The 23,343-nt window shown below is 43.8% G+C and overlaps 1 non-coding gene across 1 annotated transcript; it reads right to left on the reverse strand.

The window, feature by feature from the left end:
• Positions 1-15,176: 15,176 nt before the first annotated feature.
• Trnam-cau (transfer RNA methionine (anticodon CAU)) lies at positions 15,177-15,248 on the reverse strand. The gene has a single exon. It is a non-coding gene; the product is annotated as a tRNA-Met (tRNA).
• Between the last annotated feature and the right edge of the window lie 8,095 nt (positions 15,249-23,343).

Raw genomic sequence — 23,343 nt, forward strand, 5'->3', positions numbered from 1 at the left:
GTTTCCTAAACAATCGATAAAAGACGTTTATAACTCACACGAGATGTGTTTATGCAATATTGCTAATCTACATTTGGTTGTCATTCACACAAATTAAAAGTATATCAGGTCTACGGGACTTACTTTAACTCAGTCTCAAGTGACCTTAGCGTCTAGCAAAAATATATTTAAAGACAGCCGGCTGGGGTGGCCGTGCGGTTCTAGGCGCTACAGTCTGGAACCGCGCGACTGCTACGGTCGTAGGTTCGAATCCTGCCTCGGGCGTGGATGTGTGTGATGTCGTTAGGTTAGTTAGGTCGAAGTAGTTCTAAGTTCTAGGGGACTGATGACCTCAGAAGTTAAGTCCCATAGTGCTCAGAGCCATTTGAACCATTTAAAGACATCTCAGTCTCTGCCAGTTTAAGGGATGTAACGTTACAAAACTAAGTATAACCGAATATTTGATAACAGAATTTAGCTACCCGACAGTCAGCTCTATTTTAATTTATATTGTAATAAACTTAAAACGATCTGCTGTTGCATACCAAATTTGTGTGAATGAGAGTTGGTAGCAACCATACTTGAGTGCGCTATTATTCCTACCAAGCTGTCTGCCATGTTAGCAAAGTAACATAAGGGGAAATTTTTCCTAGATTTCAAACGAATGACAATTTATCTGTAAATAGTCTCATTCTAAAAGGAATTTTTGTGCTGAATACAAAACCTGTATTAGTTTTCTCGAGTCTGTAATGTTTCAAAAGAGGATTTAATATTATGATGTATATATTAGTGAAATTAGTTCAGCTGAAGCAGTTGGGTTACAGCTGCGTGTATAAAACATGATGTTTTGTCAGCCAGCATCAGCTAAAACGTCCGCTTAATTAAATTTTAATATTGTAGAACAAATTCCTTTCTTTGTACGTCATTCAATATCGGGTTAGCCAAATAAGTACGTCCCCAATGAAATCTGTTATAGTCTTTGTTTGCTATAGATCCTCAGTTCGTGGTAGCAGAATATGGGATAACGTGTTAAAGTGAATTCAACACAGGAAATAAGGATTTCTTACAGGGATCCTAAAACAAATTTTCGGAATGATTATGTAGTATCGGTAGAATCAGCTAACAATAAGCAATGTTGTGCTGTTGTCATGAATACGTCTCATGTATAAGAACGAAATGAAATTCACTTGATGTAAATTTTGGTTTGGGTGAAAGAGTTTGTTGTTAGGGTTTTGATCGACTTTATTTCGGCGCTCTATTACGAAATTGTATCACAGTTGTTCCAAGAAAAAAGAAAGACATCAATTTCCAGTTTACGCAACTGCAAAGAAAACAGGAAAAGGAGTCTCTCTGAAAGTACTTTTCTCGAGGTACTTATGTTTCAGACAAGTGATATCGCCGTGCATGCTACATGTGCATTTGCACTTAACACCGGAGTCCAAGTCGTAATGCTATGCAGTGACGACCGTCGAGAGCTGAGAGCAAAGTGGTGGCTGCTCATTTGATGGGGGCCGGGGATGGGCGGCGCAGACGTCTAACACGCCGCCGGACGGTTACGACGCGGCAGCCCGGCACATTTAAGCACATAACGGAGCGCGCAGTCCTGCCGAACAAGACACTTGGAACGGGGAGCCCGTCCATTGCGATAGGCACGCACCCACGACCGCCTCACTGCTGTCCCCGTAACTAAGGTAAAAAAGCTACATCGGACTCTGTGGCCCACTGCTGAAAGCTACTTTTCCTTTCCAGTTTATTTCACCTTTTACCTCATTTTCCTCTGAAATTTAAATCAGTTGCATTGATACCCAACAAAGACGTCTTCCAAAATTTTCAGAGTGTTTTATTCTGATCGACAGACAAAGTTCTACATCTACACTACTGGCCATTAAAACTGCTACACCAAGAAGAAATACAGGTGATCAACTGGTATTCATTGGACAAATATATTATACTAGAACTGACATGTGATTAGATTTTCACGCAATTTGGGTGCACAGATCCTGAGAAATCAATACCCAGAGCAACCACCCATGCAGCTTCAACACGATACCACAGTTCTTCAAGAGTAGTGACTGGCGTATTGCGACGAGCCAGTTGCTCGTCCACCATTTACCAGACTTTTCAATTGGTGAGAGATCTGGAGAATGTGCTGGCCAGGGCAGCAGTAGAACATTTTCTGTATCCAGAAAGGCCCGTACAGGACCTGCAACATGCGGTCGTGCATTATCCTGCTGAAATGTAGGGTTTCACAGGGATCGAATGAAGGGTAGATTCAAATGGCTCTGAGCACTATGGGACTCAACTGCTGAGGTCATTAGTCCCCTAGAACTTAGAACTAGTTAAACCTAACTAACCTAAGGACATCACAAACATCCATGCCCGAGGCAGGATTCGAACCTGCGACCGTAGCGGTCTTGCGGCTCCAGACTGCAGCGCCTTTAACCGCACGGCCACTTCGGCCGGCGAATGAAGGGTAGAGCCACGGGTCGTAACACATCTGAAATTTAATGTCCACTGTTCAAAGTGCCGTCAATGCGAACAAGAGGTGACCGAGACGTGTAACCAACAGCACCCCATACCATCACGCCGGGTGATACGCCAGTATGGCGATGACGAATACACGCTTCCAATGTGCGTTCACCGCGGTGTCGCCAAACACGGATGCGACCATCATGATGCTGTAAACAGAACCTGGATTCATCCGAAAAAATGACGTTTTGCCATTCGTGCACCCAGGTTCGTCGTTGAGTACACCATCGCAGGCGCTCCTGTCTGTGATGCAGCGTCAAGGGTAACCGGAGCCATGGTCCCCGAGCTGATAGTCCATGCTGCTGCAAACGTCGTCGAACTGTTCGTCCTGATGGTTGTTGTCTTGCAAACGTCCCCATCTGTTGGCTCAGGAATCGAGACGTGGCTGCACGATTCGTTACAGCCATGCGGATAAGATGGCTGTCATCTCGACTGCTAGTGATACGAGGCCGTTGGGATCCAGCACGGCGTTCCGTATTACCCTCCTGAACCCATCGATTCCATATTCTGCTAACAGTCATTGGATCTCGACCAAAGCGAGCAGAAATGTCGCGATACGATAAACCGCAATCGCGATAGGCTACAATTCGATCTTTATCAAAGTCGGAAACGTGATGGTACGCATTTCTGCTCCTTACACGAGGCATCACAACAACGTTTCACCAGGCGACGCCGGTCAACTGCTGTTTGTGTATGAGAAATCGGTCGGAAACTTTCCCCATGTCAGCACGTTTCAGGTGTTGTCACCGGCGCCAACCTTGCGTGAATGCTCTGAAAAGCTAATAATTTGCATGTCATAGCATCTTCTTCCTGTCGGTTAAATTTCGCGTCTGTAGCACGTCATGTTCGTTGTGTAGCAATTTTAATGGCCAGTAGTGTATATATACTCCGAAAGTCACCGAACCGTGCGTGGCGGGGGATACCCCGTACCACTTCCAGTCGTTTGCTTACTTGTTCCATTAGTAAATAGAGAGAGGGAAAAACGACCGTATATGTGTCTCCATACGAGACCTGATTTCTTGTACATATTGTCTTCGTGGTTCTTAAGCGGAATGTATGTAGAATCGTTCGGCAGTCAGCTTCATATACCTGTTGTCTAAATTTTCTCACTAGTGTTCTTGGAAAAGAACGTCGCCTTTCCTCAGGGATTTCCATTGGAGTTCCCGAAGCTTCTCCGTAACACTTGTGTTTTGTTCGAAACTAGCGTAACAAATCTAGGAGCCCGGCTCAGAATTGCTTCGATTCTTCCTTTAATCCGACCTGATGTAGATCTCAAACACTCGAGCAGCACTCAAGATTAGGTTGCATTAGCGTTCTGTGTGCGGTCTCCTTTACAGATGAACCAAATCTACCTGGACTTCTCACAATAAAACGAATTCGATCATTCGCCTTCTGCAACACAATCCTCGTATGCTCGTTCCCTTTCGTATCGCTTTGCAGCGTTACTCCCAGATATTTAAACGACGTGTCTGCAAGAAGCAGGACACCACTAACGCTGTATCCACACATTACGGGTTTGTTTTTCCTACTCATCCGCATTGACTTAGATTTTTGTTATGTTTAGAGTTACCTGCAATTCATCACACTAACTGGAAATTTTGTCTAGCTCATATTGTATCCTCCTACAATCACTCAAATTCGACATTTTCCCGTACACCACAGCATGATCAGCAAACAACCGCAGACTGCTGCTCACCCTGTCCGCCATGTCACACTTAGCTCTTGACGATAGCCTCGTCTCTGATGAACACTCACCGTCGAGGACAACATATTAGGTACTATTACTTAAGAAGTCTTCGTGCCACTCAATACCTGGGAACCTATTCCGCACGTTCATACCTTCGGTATGAGTCTGTAGTTTGGTGCCATGTGAACTGCTTTTCGGAAATCAAGCAACATGGAATCTGCCTGTTTCTCTGCATCCATAGTTCGCAGTATATCACGTGAGAAAAGGACAAACTGAGTTCCACATGAACGATGCTTTCTAAAATCATGATGATTCGTGGAGAGAATCTTTTCGGTCTGTAGGAAATTTATTACTGCCACGAGACTGTAATTAACTGCAGCAATACCTGCAAAGGTTCGCTGATTGGTGCAGGGCCTGGCAACTGAACCTGACCTTAAATAAATGTACCTCTTTGCTCATCACTACGCGAAGACTTCCATCACAGTTCGATTACGCTATTGGCAATAAGTAACTGGAAACGGTAACAACCGAAAATATGTAGAAGCAATCGTACGAAGCAGCCGCGATTGGAATGACGACGTAACACCTATGGTAGGAAAAACAGTTGTCGGGTTGAGATTCGCAAGAATAATTTGAAGTAATGTAATTGATCTACAGATGAAGCGATTTACAAAGCTCTTGTAAGAGAAGTTTTTGAGTACTGCTCATTGGGAGAGAGAATATCTAATGAAGAGTGTCGTGTTTCGTCATGGGGTAGTTAAGCAAGCGCAAAAACGTTACGGAGACGTACAATACACTCTGGTGGAAGACCCTACAAACCAGGCGTTGTGCATCTCAGAGAGTTCCGGGATCGTACATAACAACGAGGGTCGGGTTTCCTGTCATATACGTCTCCCGAAATGACGACGACGACGAGAAAATCAGAGGCGTTACAGATTATACCAACGTTTATCGAGAGTCGTTCTTCCCACGCACCATTCGCAAATGGAACGGGGAAGAGGTGAAATGATAGTGAGACGGAAATAACCTCCGCCACGCACCAGAAGATGGCTTGCGGAATATAGATGCAGAAGCAGATGCTGAAAGCCAGGCTAAAGGTTCGGCCGCGACGGCTTTTAACTCGCAGAGCACGGGCCGGGCTGACGTATGGCGGCGCCGGACGGCAAATGCGACTCACTTGTTGCGCTCCGCAAGACATATGCGAAACACGGCAAAACACTCGCGAGCCTGCGCCCCTTATCTCGGCAGGCCACCGGTACAGAAGCGCCGCAAATGAGGTGGTTGCTCTTCGAGAGTCCGTCTCACAAAGGCAGGGCCTGCTTAAGTTCATTGGCATTTGCAAATTCTAATAGCAGAGCGAAGAGGAGGGGGAAGGGTGGATGAGGGGAGAACTGGCACCAACGAGAGAATCGAATCCCGCAGCATACCGTCCCGAACGTTGGCAGCCTCGTGACCTGGCGAATGTGCCAACTAATGGACAACCAGTGCTCTGCCATGTGTAGTTGATGACACCCGGAACGAACTGCTTGCTAAAAATCTTCTGCTCTATCTCATAGCGACAGAATGATTGACCGACTATTGCTTACTTCACTAATGCGTCCATTTTCTTAAGAGGCACCCAACAGCAATCAAGTACTGTTAAATATTTGGCTCTGGAATTGGATGGCGCGGCACAGCCCTCCGGAATTTGCAACTCGCGCTGTTGTCGATCTCATTGCGAGAATGGCACGCACACAGATTCAGTCACACACACACACATACACACACGCACACAACACATTGAATGTATCTAGTACTGACAGCGCGTTTAAAACCCACATCTAACCTTCATGATTCAGGTATTATGTAAATGTAAGGGGCACTCGACTTGTACCCGTGGTCAAGGGGTTCTGGTACGGTAGCTCAGCGTGTTCGGTCGGAGGGTAGGCTGCCCTCTGCAATAAAAACTGAGTGAACGGATAAACGATTAACCTGAACGGGCGTCATGGGACATCCGGCCCTAACAAACACGAAGAACGATAACGAACAAAATTAGATAAAAAAAGGGGTAGCGTCTTTGACTGCTAATCAAAACGTTCTCGGTCCCGGGTTCGAAACCCGCTACCGCTTAAATTTTGATAAATAATCAGAATTGGCGGTTGAAGACTTCCGGCATAAGACGTTACCCTTATTCTGTGAACGGCGTTGTCAAAGATGGCGGAGGAGCGGATAGAGGTTCAGGGCACTCTCTTGTCCTTAGGGTGGGATATTGCCCCTAAAGGCGGAAGGATCAGCAATGGTCAACGGCATGAGGATGTAGAAGGCAATGGAAAACACTGCATGAAAGGCACACAACGGGTATCCGTAGGACATGTAGCTTGTAGGATGACGTTATACCGAGTCGGAGAGTGGAATGTCGGACGCTTGAACGTGGCGGGGAAACTAGAAAATCTGTAAAGGGAAATGTAAAGGCTGAATCTAGATATAGTAGGGGACAGTGAAGTGAAATGGAAAGAAGACAAGGAGTATAGGGCAATATCAACAGCAGCATGAAATGGTATAACGGGAGTAGAATTCGTTATGAATAGGATTCGTTATGTAGGGTAAAGAGTGTGTTACTGTGAACAATTCAGTGATAGGTTTGTTCTTATCGGAACCGACAGCAAACCAACACTGACAACGATTGTTTAGGTATACATGCCGACGACGCAAGCTGAAGATACAGAGACAGAGAAAGTAAATGAGGAGATTGAAAGGGTAATACAGTACGTGAAGAGAGATGAAAATCTAATAGTCATGGGGGACTGGAATGCAGTTATAGGGTAAAGAGTGGAAGAAAATGCTGGGCACAAGGAATGAGAGAGGAAAAACAATAATTGAGTTCTATAATAAATTTCACATAGTAATAGCGAATGCTCTGTTAAAGAATCACAAGAGGAAGAGGTACACTGGAAAAAGGCCGGGTGATACGGGAAGACTCAGTTAGATGACATCATGGTCAGGCAGAGATGAAGAAATCAGATACTGGATTGTAAGGCGTAAGCAGGAGCATATGTAGACTCAGTTCACAATTTAGTGGTGATGAAGAGTAGGCTGAAGGTTAAGAGATTAGTCAGGAAGAATCAAAACGCAAAGAAGGGGGGTACAGAAATACTAACGAATGACGAGATACGCTTGAAGTTCTCTAAGGCTATACATACAGCAGTAAGGAATAGCTCAGTAGGCAGAACAGTTGAAGAGGAATCGACAGCTCTAAAAACAGCAATCACAGAAGTTGGAAAGAAAAACGTTGGTACCAAGAAAGAAACTACAAAGAAACCTTGGGTAACAGGAGAAACACTTCAGATGGTCGATGGAAGAAGGAAGTACAAAATGCTCTGGGAAATTCAGGCATACAGAAATACAAGTCTCTGAGAAATGAAATAAATAGGACGTACAGGGAAGTTAAAACAAAATGGCTGCATGAAACATGTGAAGAGATCGAAAGAGAAATGATTGTCGGAAAGACTGACTCAGCACATACGAAACACAAAACAGCCTTCACTGAAATTAAAAGCAAGGGTGGTAACATTAAGAGTGCAACGGAAGTCCAAGTGTTGAATGCAGAGGTGGAAACAGTACACTGAAGGCCTGTATGAGGGGCAAGATTTGTCTTATGTGATAGAAGAAGAAACAGGAGCCGATTTAGAAGAGGTAGGGGATCCAGTATTAGAATCAGCATTTAAGAGAGCTTGGAAGACTTAGGATCAAATAAGGCAGAGGGGATGGATAATATCCCATCACAATTTCTATAGTCATTGGGGGAAGTGGCAACAAAAAGACTATTCACTTTTGTGTGTAGAATGTATGAGTCCGGCGACATACCATCTGACTTTCGAAAAAATATGATCCACACAATTCCGAAGACAGGTGTGAGAATTGTCGGGCAGTCAGCTTAACAACTCATGCATTCAAGTTGCTTACAAGAATAATTTACAGAAGAATCGAAAAGAAAATTGAGGAGAAGTTAGATGTCGATTAGTTTGGCTTTATGAAGGCTTAAGGCACCAGAGAGGGAATTCTGACGTTGCGGTTGATAATGGAAGCAAGATTAAAGAAAAATCAAGATATGTTCATAGGATTTGTCGACATGGAAAAAGCGTTCGACAATGTAAAATGGTCTAAAAAGTTCGAAATTCTGAGGAACGTAGGGGTAAGTTATGGCGGGCCGCATCAAACCAGTCGGAAGACAGTTAATTTTGTACAAGAGCCAAGAGGGAACAATGAGAGTGGACGACCAAGAACGAAGTGCTAGGATTCAGAAGGGCGTAAGACAGGGATGTAGTCTTTCGCCCCTATTGTTCAATCTGTACATCGAAGAAGCAATAATGGAAATAGAAAATAGGTTCAAGAGTGCGATTAAAATTCTAGTTGAAAGGACATCCATGATAAGATTCGCTGATGGCATTGCTATCCTCAGTGGTAGTGGAGAGGAATTACAGGATCTACTGAACGGAATGAACAGTCTAATGAGTACAGGATGTGGACTGAGGAGAGGAATTAGTGGCGGGCCGCATCAAACCAGTCGGAAGACTGATGACAAAAAAAAAAGCCTTACTTGCAAAAAGAGTAAATAACTTACAGAAATGTTTAATACACTACTGAATGCGGTGTGTCTTCAAGTTATATTCCCGCATAACACTGTTGGTTCCTGATGTTCGCGCTAGGTGGTATGTGCGAATGAATTATTCCAGCAGTCATCCTGGAATCGTATAACGATGCAGAGCGTGCGCAGTATCGTGTTCAGCAACGAAGCCACCTTTCATACATGCGGTGCATCGGCATAATGTTCGGTTATGGAGTTAGCAGGAATCACGTAGCGTAATCGAACATGTACGGAACTCGCGTAGCGTAAATGTTTTTTTGGGTTGTAACCTGTAACAAAATATACGGTCCTTTTCTTTTGCTGAGTCAGCCTTAACTGGCGTATCGTTATCTGGACATGCTTGAACATTATCTAATGCCTCAATTACAACAAGATACGGGCACTGAATTTATTTTCCAGCAATAGAGGGCGCACTCACATTAACTGTGAAGTTGTCGCGTATCCCCGTAGGAATGTGCCGACCTGGATTGGAAGTGGTGGAACAATATCCTGGCCACCACGACACCTGAGTTAACCCCAAATGGACTTCTGTGCGTGGGGTCACATTAAAGACAGAGTGTTTGTTCCTCCGTTTCTTGGAAACGCCGACGATCTGCGACAACGAACAGCACAAGCAGCCGCCACCATACATCAAGACTTGCTTCATAGGATCTGACGGGAAACTGATCACAGATGGGACACTTGTTGTCCTAAAAATGATAGTTATACTGAACATTTGTAAATGAAACTTGAAGATATGCTGATTCAGTGCTCCATCAAACATTTCTCTGAGTTGTTTACCTTTTTCTCAATTAAAGGTTACTTTTGTGTAACTAATTTATAAACACCCTGTACACCCATCGCTCTCACTTATTTGTTCTATATATTCCCATATCTGTCGCCTTGTCTACAATTTTTACCTGTCTTCCCTGATGTCTTAATACGTTCCATTTTAGCTCATCAACTTCTCTAGCTAATTTTTTCCATGTATTCCTATCCTCGCCGATTCCGTAGATAATCTCTTCACCCTTTATTATCTCCGTCCCATTAATTCCCACCGCCTCTACAGCTACAACATCACATCTCAAATACTTCTTTTCTGGGTTTCCAATGGCCCGTTATTTACTTCTTCTGTGCTCCAGACACACATTTTCAGAAATTTATTTCTCGAAATAGTGCCCATGTTTCACATAAGCAAACATTTTTGGCGAGATAGACTCCTATGTTTGTCCTAGTTTGCTTCCTACATGCCCCTTCGTCCGTCGTTGCGGTCTTTGACTTGGTCTACCGTGTGTTCACAGACTTTGATTTTCAGTTTGTCACTAATGTGACTGAAAAGCGGTACATTGTCGGTGTGCTCGATGCTGGTACTGCAGCTGCGAGGATTCACTGCGCTCTTACTTGGCCGAAAGGCGGTATGGAGGCACGTCTTTATTTGGGAGCCCTCGTGCTTCCGACGTTTCGCGCGACTGTGATGGGCCTGGGCTTTAATTACAAAACCTGTACCTCGCAGCAGCGTTGTGCCGAGTGGCAGTTAACAGCGTCGTGGTTTGTTTGGAAGCGCTGGCAGAGTGGCAGGGGTCCGCTAGGGGCGGCAGCAGCACCTGCAAGCGAGAGACCTCTTCCGGTGGAACCCGTCCCACAGGCTCCGAGGCCGATTCGCACAGACAATCGCCCCAGCAGTCCGGCAGCAATTCTTTCACACTGTGCGCTGCATCCCTGTCTCTCGATCCCAGAATGGACGTTAGGGTTTTTCCAGGTGTCCAAATTGATATACTTGGACACTGTTCAAAAAAATTGCTCTGAGCACTATGGGACTTAACATCTGAGGTCATCAGTCCCCTAGAACTTAGAACTACTTCAACCTAACTAACCTAAGGACATCACACACATCCATGCCCGAGGCAGGATTCGAACCTGCGACCGTAGCGGTCGCGCGGTTCCAGACTGTAGCGCCTAGAGCCGCTCGGCCACTCCGGCCGGCTATTTATAGCTTCATGGTTTTACGCTTGGAAGCGATCGTGTTCGAAGAAGGATAGAGCTAGTAGTCACAGGTTTGTCTGACTCAAGGGATAACGTAACAGAACTGCAGCAACATATGAACTGCCAAGCATTCGACTAATTCAGAAAACATACATACGAAGTTCCAAGAAGACTTCTGGTGCAATCTTCAAACGTTCTTTAGCCCACTGTGTATTGCTGCTGTAGGGTCCATTAAGATAAAATCAGATTACACATCGAGCATCTCGCTTCCCACGCTCGGGTTCCCGGGTTCGATTCCCGGCGGGGTCAGGGATTTTCTCTGCCTCGTGATGGCTGGGTGTTGTGTGATGTCCTTAGGTTAGTTAGATTTAAGTAGTTCTAAGTTCTAGGGGACTGATGACCATAGCTGTTAAGTCCCATAGTGCTCAGAGCCATTTGAACCATTTTTGAACCATCGAGCAAGTTCCTTCAGATGTTCTCACTCTTCAGTGCTACTCGCGTTCGGGAGGACGTCGGTTCAAACCCGTATCCGGCCATCCTGATTTAGGTTTCCCGCGGTTTCTCTAAATCGCTCCAGGCAAATGACGGGGTCTTTCCTTTAAAAGGGCCCGGCCGTCTTCCTTCCCCGTCCTTCCCCAATCCGATGGGATCGACGACCTCGCTGTTTGATCCCATCCCCCGAATCAACAAACAAACCTGCAGTTCGAAGACTAGCTTGATGTGACTCATTCACAGCAAACTTCTCTGTGCAGTCCCCTTCATCTCTGCATAACTGCTGTAACCTACACGTATTTGCATCTGTTTGCTGTACTCAAGCACTGTTCTCCCTCTGCAATTACCCCACCCGCACACCCTCTCCCCCACGTACAAACACACTCTTCCCTTAATCACTAAATGGACAATTGTTTGGTGCCTCAGGATGTGTGCTGTCAGCCGATCCCTACTTTTAGTCAAGTGTCATATGACTGTCTGTTCTCTCCAATTCGAATAGGTACCTCCTTATCAGCAGTCATCCGATCCAGCCATCTAATATTCAGCATTCTTGTATAGCAACACATTCCAAAAGCTTCTATGAATTGTTTTATCACCCCCTTTCACTTCCGTACAAGGCTACGCTACACACAAATACTTTCAAGGAAAGCTTCCTAGCGCTTAAATGCGTATTCAGTGTTAACAAAGTTCTCTTTTTCAAATGCGCTTTCTTGCTATTGGCAGTCTGCTTATTATATTCTTTTTACTTAGCCTCACAGTCAGTTATATTGCTACCCAAATGTTTAAAACTAGTATTAGTGTCTCATTTCCGAATCCAATTCTCTCAGCACCGCCTGATATAATTCGCTTGCATTTAATTATCTCATTTTACTTTTGTTGGTGTTCAGCTTATAACCTCTTTTCAATACACTATCCGTTCCGTTCAACTATTTTTTTTTCTTTTTTTTCCCCGTCTCTGGCAGAACTGCAAGACCGTCGGCAGATCTCAAAGTTTCAATTTCTTCTTCCTGAATTCAAATCCGTTCCCAAATTTCTCCTTAATTTTTTCACTGCTTGCTCAATGAACACGTCCAATAACATCGCTGATAGCCTACAACGCTGTCTCGCTGCCTTCTCAACTACTGCCTCTTTAATATCGAACTAATAACGAACGCGCGTTACCGTCAAGCAGTTGCTAAATCTAGAAGCCAGTGGCTTGAGATGAACACTTCGCTCGCACTGCATTAAACGCCTGCTGCACGTTGTTTGGACAACTCACGTCATTGCTGCGCAGCTAGCGCACGTGAAACCTCGCTGCTTGTACTACAGCTCTGTTTAACTCCGGCGCTGCGTTCCTGCAATTTGCATCGGGCGGCTTGTTATTCATGTATAATCTAGGACCTGACACTCGTCTCTCTGTTTAATTATCTTGCTGCTGGGGAGAAGCTAATGGACGGCCGGTTCTAGAAAATTTATCACGCCCCAGCCGCGTCGAAATTGCCGCGAAGCATTTGCAGATATTTCCACGAGCTGACAACGTGTTCCGACCAGACGTGACTGAAATACTGCAGTCAGCAGGAACGGCCTGTCTGTTCTGTTCTCCGTGCAGCCCCAGCCACGGAGAACAAGTTTACCACTTATGATTCCTTGATCTGACCTTAAGTCATGGAAATGGCTTTCAAATGGCTCTGAGCACTATGGGACTTAACATCTTACGACATCAGTCCCCTAGAACTTAGAACTACTTAAACCTAACTAACCTAAGCACATCACACACATCCATGCCCGAGGCAGGATTCGAACCTGCGACCGCAGCAGTCACGCGGTTCCGGACTGAAGCGCCTTGAACCGCACGGCAACCGCGGCCGGCTCATGGAAATGAAAGGCATCGCGGTTACTACTCCTCATTTATAAATAAATCATTTGTGGCTTTGTAACAATGTGGGCCAATTCTGGCAACGAACTCATAGCTTTTAGGGTATTTTTTCTGACTCTTATGAATTCTTTGAGCTCTCAAAATTTATACGTGTAATATGATGTCAGTAATGCATTTGCTCTGAAAGCAATAAACCTTGACAAGGTTAAACCCAATCAAGATGTGATAAATATTAAGGGGGTCGTGTACGGAAGTAGACAATAGAAATTTTGAAATAAGAAACTTAAAACTTCCAGGCAATAGGCAACTAGAACGCTGCCATAAATAACGTACAACTGTCGCCTTGAGGCCAAGCCGTCTTATACCATACTGAGCCCCTGCTGGCTACCAACTACAGTTTTGTATCGATCACTGGTCTAGATGGACTGTGCGGCTGGACCCGGAGGAGGTTCGAGTCCTCCCTCGGGCATGGGTGTGTGTGTTTGTCCTTAGGATAATTTAGGTTAAGTAGTGTGTAAGCTTAGGGACTGATGACCTTAGCATAAGATTTCACACACATTTAAACATTTTTGAACTGGTCTAGAATGTCGTGATGGCGAATTCGAATTTCGGATTTCAGAGTTCCAAGCATTCATATTTCTTTCAGTTTGGCACTAGAATCTTTGTATAATATGCACGGAGCAAAAGATCTGATTTTATTATTTTTCTTTAATTTCTTGAGCTATATAACTCTTTGCTACTGAACCTTGGTAAACACATGAAGTAAAAACCTATTTTTACAAACGCCGACAAATGACTGAGCACATCTAATAGTTTACTATAGAAAACACTTGGTTGGTTCTCTAAGGGCAATATATCTCTGAGATATACCATCGTTATCAGATCCAGCAGACTTTTCTACGGGAACGTGTAAAGAGTTTGGTCCATTCGGAACCTGTAGAGAAAACGTAAGATCTCATGTGCTATTGTTCAGCTGTTTTCAAAATTGCCAGAAACTTTTGATTGCAGGACTGTCACCTCTCGACAGGCGTAGTTTCTGTGTGAAAGAAGTGTACCTAACCATTTCTGTTTTAACACTGTGCCAGGCACGGATTTTATATATGACCTACAGGCTGATAACACCATTTGTAACACCAACAACTGAAGTGGAAAATCTTCTCTGTAGATAGGACGGCACATTAATTTTACGTAACTAAAAGATCACCTAGTATAATTTTAGGAAGATTCAGCAGTATTTTTACTTTCCTTCGTGCAACTGTCATGTATAGGTCACAAGACACATGCTCCTTAATTTTACTTCTTACTATGATTTTCTCGTAATACCGTAATATAAATGATGTATTCGTCATATTTCTTGCTAGTGAGTAGTTCTAAAGTTTTAATAAACTTCTTCACGTCTAAGAGTGCTTTCTTACCAGTTGTCTTGAATAATAGCTGCACAACTCTTCAATTATACTTTCTTAATTATGAAAGAAATGTATTAAAAAATGCGATGCATTTCTTTGCATCAGACTAGTTACTGTCGTCGATTAGTAACAACTAGGGGTAAACATGTGAAAATAATTTCAGTCATTCATAGTTAGTTGCAATATTTTCTCATCAGTTACAGTCCGCTGTATCCATTACCAAAAATTTTGAGACACAATGTTGCAGTACTTTCTAACGGCAGGCGCTGTCACTTTACATCGATTTACAGAAACGATACATCTTTTCTGTATTGTAGTCACTACGAAAGATTCTGACTTATTAAAACAACCAAAAAAACTTTAGCGCTTTACAGAAGTTGTTTGAGGATCATGTACGTGTAATTTACCCTCAAAAAATGTCAAGAGAGAAAATGTCGGTTTCCTTAATATTCCAATTCACACTATCCTCGATTTCTGGCCCCCGTGAGACTTTGGTCGGTATTTCCAAAGCTTGGTATGAACAGTTTGCTGTGAAACTGAAACAAAGAATTAATATGGACGTGCAACATTAACGTGTACCAAAGGAAATCATTCTTTGTTAATACACACTGAGACGATTGGTACAAGGCTGACAAAAATATTTAGCAGAGCGTGGTTTCGATCCACGGACCTCTGGGTTATGGGCCCAGCACGCTTCCACTGCGCCACTCTGCTTCCTTGACACCAGGATTTGATACATCAGTTATACGGTAGAAGCGGCTGATGCAATCTTTCCGGTTTTGCGTGGCATTCCGGTGCGTCATGCAGTAGCAGCACAGAGTATACGACCTGTGCGAGGAAGTGCGCGCCGCTGCTACGGCTAACAGCGCATACGTTTATTTTTATGACGGGTCGCTTGATACGATCGATAAACGTGAGGAACGTAGATTGAGGTGGAGTGCAGTATCATGATACAGCGTGTACCTGCCTGTAACAGCAGAGAACAGCTGAATACGGCTTCAAGCAACAACCCCTTCACACTGATGAGAATGCTGGAGAAGGACCATTAGCAGCTTGCTGCATCACAGTGACCGTGGCAAACCTCTTTTCTTACACGTTTAATAGGCAAATATGACTCGTGACGAGTAATTATAAGGAAAATACAAATAAATTATCATACGAAAAATACAGAAGTTTTTTTCCATTTAGAAATAGTTCTACGCAGTTCTCCAAATGGGTGTTTTTTTGTATGAAAATCAAATAGATCATCAATTCTCCTACAGTTTAAATAGAAGAAACGTTCTAAACCTGAACCATCTTCAGTTTAAGTACCCGAGCCGACACTTATTTAGACAATCTAGGAGGATCTACTATTCTCGTATCAACAAAATCTTAACACAAGTTGAGAAGCGTCACTCAGTGTTCTCTTCGGGTAAGTTGATTTGCAAGTGGGACAGAACGGCTCTTTGAAGCGTGAAGAATGCTGGAAATAGAGGCGTTTTTCAACAGGAACTACATTCGTCAAACGTGCAATTGTTAGTACAGTGCGCAGTGTATAATAGTCTGCCGCTTATTTTTTTTCCATATAAGACTCTAGGTGGCGTAATGTTTAATGTACTGACAGGTCCAGTTCGAGAACATTTCTCCAGACAAGCGAGACACGATTTACCGCCCCGGTAATCCCACCTGCCCTCCCCCGTATACATTCACTCGTGTCTGTTTTTGCAATTATTTTTGATGATACACGCTGTATAAAAATTTTGCACTTGTGCGTCTCTGGCGCCCCTCTCAACTAAGCACCCTCAATCGGTTGCTTGTCGCGTTTGGGCCTTAAGCGAGCCCTGGATGGTGGTACAGTATTCGGATGGAGCAGAAATCAAGGCTCCTTCTAGCCATAGCGCCTGAGGTACTCGTAGTTAGCGGACAGTGAGAGTGGGCTAGGGAAAGAAAATGCTGGAGGGAGGATAGGATTTACTGTATCAACAATAGTGAAGCCGTTACGTAAATAATTAACTGATATGGAGAAAGAAATACGTAGAGGAATGAGATGTGACTCTGAGGAGTTGTGCAAAACATAAATCTAGATGGTCGCCCGGGGTTTAGGACCCTATTCTTCCCTAGTGTGAGTTCCATTTCTCCATCTGGCTCATTTTTCTCCTGCTGGGTCATAGCTTTCTCAGCCGGAAACGCTCCAAATAGCGCGGCTGCCTCTGTTGAGGTGCACTCTGACAGTGAGACATACACAGAATCACCCCCTCCCCCCTCCTCCCGTCTCACCCCGTCATCCTTCCGTAGTCGGCCCAATCGCTCGACGTGAAGATTATCGAGCATCTTTCCTTAGTTTAATAGCTGGGCAGATTCATTTTGGTATCGCAGTGTACGTTGGCAATAGTTTAAAAAGCTGTTGCTAAGCTAGTTGCAGACTACTAGAACTTTCTAACGAATTTGTAGTGGTTTGGCACACGAAATTGTCACGACACACAGGCGTTGTCGCTGGAAACGCATTGTCAATTGGTTGGAACATTTAATGCTGTTTTCGACATCTATTAGGAACACAGTAAATACGTGATAAATACTTTGAAGACACTTCTAACTCCTTTTACGAATAACATTCGAAATACCTTCCTAAGAGACAATCTCCATTCCTTCCGAACTGACCATGCAAATGTATACGAGATGTGGCTCAGAGTCAAAGATATAGTACCAACAGCAATTGAGAGATTCATACCTCATAAACTGGTAAAAGATGGAACTGATCCCCCATGGTACACAAAACAGGTCCGAACGCTGTTGCAGAGGCAGCGGAAAAAGCATGCGAAGTTCAGAAGAACGCGAAATCCCGAAGATTGGTTAAAAGTTACAGACGCGCGAAATTTGGCACGGACATCAATGCGAGATGCCTTTAATAGGTTCCACAACGAAACATAGTCTCGAAATTTGGTAGAAAATCCGAAGAAATTCTGGTCGTATGTAAAGTACACAAGTGGCAAGACGCAGTCAATACCTTCGCTGCGCAGTGCCGATGGCACTGTTACCGACGACTGTGCCGCTAAAGCGGAGTTATTGAACGCAGTTTTCCGAAATTCCTTCACCAGGGAAGACGAATGGAATATTCCAGAATTTGAAACACGAATAGCTGCTAGCATGAGTTTCTTAGAAGTAGATACCTTAGGGGTTGCGAAGCAACTCAAATCGCTTGATACGGGCAAGTCTTCAGGTCCAGATTGTATACCGATTAGGTATGCAATATCTGATACAATAGCTCCCTACTTAGCAATCATATACAACCGCTCGCTCACCGATAGATCTGTACCTACAGATTGGAAAATTGCGCAGGTCGCACCAGTGTTTAAGAAGGGTAGTAGGAGTAATCCATCGAACTACAGACCTATATCACTGACGACGGTTTGCAGTAGGGTTTTGGAGCATATACTGTACTCAAACATTATGAATCACCTCGAAGGGAACGATCTATTGATACGTAATCAGCATGGCTTCAGAAAACATCGTTCTTGTGCAACGCACGAAGTAATGGCCGCTATCGACAGGGGATCTCAAGCTGATTCCGTATTTCTAGATTTACGGAAAGCTTTTGACACCGTTCCTCACAAGCGATTTCTAATCAAGCTGCGGGCCTACGGGGTATCATCTCAGTTGTGCGACTGGATTCGTGATTTCCTGTCAGGAAGGTCGCAGTTCGTAGTAATAGACGGCAAATCATCGAGTAAAACTGAAGTGATATCAGGTGTTCCCCAGGGAAGCGTCCTGGGATCTCTGCTGTTCCTGATCTATATAAATGACCTGGGTGACAATCTGAGCAGCTCTCTTAGGTTGTTCGCAGATGATGCTGTAATTTACCGTCTAGGTAGGTCATCCGAAGACTAGTATCAGTTGCAAAGCGATTTAGAAAAGATTGCTGTATGGTGTGGCAGGTGGCAGTTGACGCTAAATAACAAAAAGTGTGAGGTGATCCACATGAGTTCCAAAAGAAATCCGTTGGAATTCGATTACTCGATAAATAGTACAATTCTCAAGGCTGTCAATTCAACTAAGTACCTGGGTGTTAAAATTACGAACAACTTCAGTTGGAAAGACCACATAGATAATATTGTGAGGAAGGCGAGCAAAAAGGTTACGTTTCATTGGCAGGACACTTAGAAGACGCAACAAGTCCACTAGAGAGACAGCTTACACTACACTCGTTCGTCCTCTGTTAGAATATTGCTGCGCGGTGTGGGATCCTTACCAGGTCGGATTGACGGAGGACATCGAAAGGGTGCAAAAAACGGCATCTCGTTTTGTATTATCACGTAATAGGGGAGAGAGTGTGGCAGATATGATACGTGAATTGGGATGGAAGTCATTAAAGCAAAGACGTTTTTCGTCGAGGCGAGATCTGTTTACGAAATTTGTCACCAACTTTCTCTTCCGAATGCGAAAATATTTTGTTGAGCCCAACCTACATCGGTAGGAATGATCATCAAAATAAAGTAAGAGAAATCAGAGCTCGAACAGAAAGGTTTAGGTGTTCGTTTTTCCCGCGCGCTGTTCGGGAGTGGAATGGTAGAGAGATAGTATGATTGTGGTTCGATGAACCCTCTGCCAAGCACTTAAATGTGAATTGCAGAGTAATAATGTAGATGTAGAAGTACCTATGTTGTAGCGTACCTGACGAATGACGAGCAAATGTGCTTACGCCAAAATCTGTATCTACATCTATATCCAAGCGATTACTCTGCAATTCACAATAAAGTGCCTGGCAGAGGCTTCAATGAACCACCTTCAAGCTGTCTCTCTACCGTTCCACTCTCGAACGGCACGCGGGAAAAACAAGGACTTAAATTTTTCTGTGCGAGCCCTGATTTCTCTTATTTTATTGTGATGATCATTTCTCCCTATGTAGGTGGGTGCAAACAGAATGTTTTCGCAATCGGAAGAGAAAACGGGTGACTGAAATTCCATGAGAAGATCCCGTCGCAACAAAAACGCCTTTGTTTTAATGACTGCCACTCCAATTCACGTATCATATCTGTGGCACTATCTCCACCATTTCGCGATAATACAAAACGAGCCGCCTTTCTTTGAACTTTTTCGAGGTCATCCGTCAGTCCCACTTGAGGCAGATCCCACACCACACAGCAATACTCCAGAATAGGGCGGACAAGCGTGGTGTAGTGGTGTAAGCAGTCTCTTTAGTAGGCCTGTTGCACTTTCTAAGTGTTCTGCAAATGAATCGCAGTCTTTGGTTTGCTCTACGGAATCGTTCCAATTTAGGTTATTTGTAATTGTAATCCCTAAGTATTTAGTTGAATTTACAACCTGCAGATTTGTGTGTCTTATCGTGTAATCGAAATTTAGCTGATTTCTTTTAGTACTCACGTGAATAACTTCTCACTTTTCTTTATTCAGGGTCAATTGCCACTTTTCGCACCATACAGATTTCTTATCTAAATCGTTTTGCAATTCGTTTTGGTCATCTGATGACTTAACAAAACGGTAAATGACAGCATCATCTACGAACAATCTAAGACGGCTTCTCAGATTGTCTCCTATGTCGTTAATATAGATCAGGAACAATAGAGGGCCTATAACACTTCCTTGGGGAACACCGGATATTACTTCTGTTTTCCTCGATGACTTGCCGTCTATTACTACGAACTGTGACCTCTCTGACAGGAAATCACGAATCCAGTCGCACAACTGAGGCGATATTCCATTCGCACGCAGTTTGGTTAGGAGACGCTTGTGAGGAACGGTATCGAAATCCTTCCGGAAATCTAAAAATATGGAATCAATTTGACTATGTGTCAACAAATCGTTTTCTTCGAGGCAGTTCATAATGTTAGAATACAGTAAATGTTCCAAACTCAGGGATTACTCCTACTTCCCATTTTGGATATTGGTGTGACTTGATCAATTTTCCAGTCTTTAGGTGCGTATCTTTCTGTGAGTAGGCGGTTGTATATAATTGCTAAATATGGAACTATTATATAAGCATACTCTGAGAGGAACCTGACCGTTATACAATCTGGACCGGAGGCCTTGGCTTTATTAAGTGATTTAAGCTGCTTTGTTACACCGAGGATATTTACTTCTATGTTCCTCATCTTGGCAGTTGTTCTTGATTGGAATTCAGGAATATTTACTTCGTCTTCTTTGGTGAAGGTGTTTCCGAAAACCGTGTTTAATAATAATTCTACTTTAGTGGCACTGTCATCAGTGATTTAACCGTTGTTATCGTGCAGCGAAAATATTGATTGCGTCTTGCCACTGGTGTGCTTTATGTATGACCAGAATCTCTTAAGGTTTTCTGCCAGATTGCTTTGAGGAAATTATTAAAAGCATCACGCATTGAAGTACGCGCTATATTTCGAACTTCAGCAAAACTTTGCAAGTCTTGGGGATTATGCGTTCTTTTAAATATGGCATGCTTTTTTCGTTGATTCTGCAACAGCGATCTGATCCGTTTTGTATACCATGGGGGATCAGCACCATCACTTACTAACTTATGTGGTATACAGGGTGGTCCATTGATCGTGACCGGGCCAAATATCTCACGAAATAAGCGTCAAACGAAAAAACTACAAAGAACGAAACTTGTCTAGCTTGAAGGGGGGAACCAGATAGCGCTTTGGTTGGCCCGCTAGATGGCTCTGCCATAGGTCAAACGGATATCAACTGCGTTTTTTGAAATAGAAGTCCCATTTTTTATTACATATTCGTGTAGTACGCAAAGAAATATGAATGTTTTAGTTGGACCACTTTTTTAACTTTGTGAGAGATGGCGGTGTAATAGTCACAAACATATGGCTCACAATTTTAGACGAACAGTTGGTAACAGGTAGGTTTCTTAAATTTAATATAGAACGTAGGTACGTTTGAACATTTTATTTCGGTTGTTCCAATGTGATACTTGTACCTTTGTGAACTTATCATTTCTGAGAACGCATGCTGTTACAGCGTGATTACCTGTAAATACCACATTAATGCAATAAATGCTCAAAATGATGTCCGTCAACCTCAATGCATTTGGCAATACGTGTAATGACATTCCTCTCAACATCGAGTAGTTCGCCTTCTGTAATGTTCGCACGTGCATTATCAATGCACTGACGCGTGTTGTCAAGCGTTGTCGGTGGATCACGATAGCAAATATCCTTCAACTTTCCCCACAGAAAGAAATGCGGGGACGTCAGATCCGGTGAACGTGCGGGCCATGGTGTGGTGCTTCGACGACCAATCCACCTTTCATGAAAGATGCTATTCAATACCGCTTCAACCACACGCGAGCTAATGCCGGAAATCCATAATGTTGGAAGTACATCGCCATTCTGTCATGTAGTGAAACATCTTGTAGTATCATCGGTAGAGTATTACGTAGGAAATCAGCATACATTGCACCATTTAGATTGCCATCGATAAAACGGGGCCAGTTATACTTCCTCCCATAATGCCGTACCATACATTAACCCGCCAAGGTCGCTGATGTTCCACTTGTCGCAGCCATCGTGATTTTTCGTTGCCCAATAGTGCATATTACGCCGCTTTACGTTACCGCTGTTGGTCAATGACGCCTCGTCGCTAAACAGAACGCGTGCAAAAAATCTGTCATCGTCCCGTAGTTTCTCTTGTGCCCAGTGGCAGAACTGTACACGACGTTCAAAGTCGTCGCCATGCAATTCCTGGTGCATAGAAATATGGTACAGGTGCAATCGATGTTGATGTAGCATTCTCAACACCGAAGTTTTTGAGATTCCCGATTCTCGCGCAGTTTGTCTGCTACTGATGTGCGGATTAGCCACGACAGCAGCTAAAACACCTGCTTGGGCATCCTCATTTGTTGCAGGTCGTGGTCGACGTTTCACATGTGGCTGAACACTTCCTGTTTCCTTAAATAACGTAACTATCCGGCGAACGGTCCGGACACTGGGATTATGTTGTCCAGCATACCGAGCAGCATACATAGCATACGCCCGTTGGACATTTTGATCACAATAGCCATACATCAACACAATATCGACTTTGTCCGTAATTGGTAAACGGTCCATTTTAACACGGGTAATGTATCACGAAGCAAATAGCCCGCATCTCGTGGTCGTGCGGTAGCGTTCTCGCTTCCCACGCCCGGGCTCCCGGGTTCGATTCCCGGCGGGGTCAGGGACTTTCTCTGCCTCGTGATGGCTGGGTGTTGTGTGCTGTCCTTAGGTTAGTTAGGTTTAAGTAGTTCTAAGTTCTAGGGTACTGATGACCATAGATGTTAAGTCCCATAGTGCTCAGAGCCATTTGAACCATTTTTGAACGAAGCAAATACCGTCCGCACTGGCGGAATGTTACGTGATACCACGTACTTATACATTTGTGACTATTACAGCGCCATCTATCACAAAGCGAAAAAAGTGGTCCAACTCAAACATTCATATTTCTTTACGTACCACACGAATAAGTAATAAAAATTTGGGGTTCCTATTTTAAAAAATGCAGTTGATATCCGTTTGACCTATGGCAGCGCCATCTAGCGGGCCAACCATAGCGCCACCTGGTTTCCCCCTTCAAGCTAGACGATTTTCGTTCTTTGTAGTTTTTTCGTTTGATGCTTATTTCGTGAGATATTTGGCCCGGTCACTATCAATGGACCACCCTGTATATCTCTCAATTTCTGTCGATACTATCTCTTTGAAATCATTCCACAACTTTTCTATGCTTACATGACCACATCAGAAGGAGTGAAGACTGTCTCTTAAAGAGGCGTTAAGAGCATTGTTATCAGCGCCAGCAGTGGATTCTGTGCTGTATTCAGAATTCCTCTGCTGCACTGTGATTACTGAGCAAT

This window comes from Schistocerca nitens, chromosome 2 (assembly GCF_023898315.1).
Source record: "Schistocerca nitens isolate TAMUIC-IGC-003100 chromosome 2, iqSchNite1.1, whole genome shotgun sequence".
Classification (NCBI taxonomy): Eukaryota; Metazoa; Arthropoda; class Insecta; order Orthoptera; family Acrididae; genus Schistocerca; species Schistocerca nitens.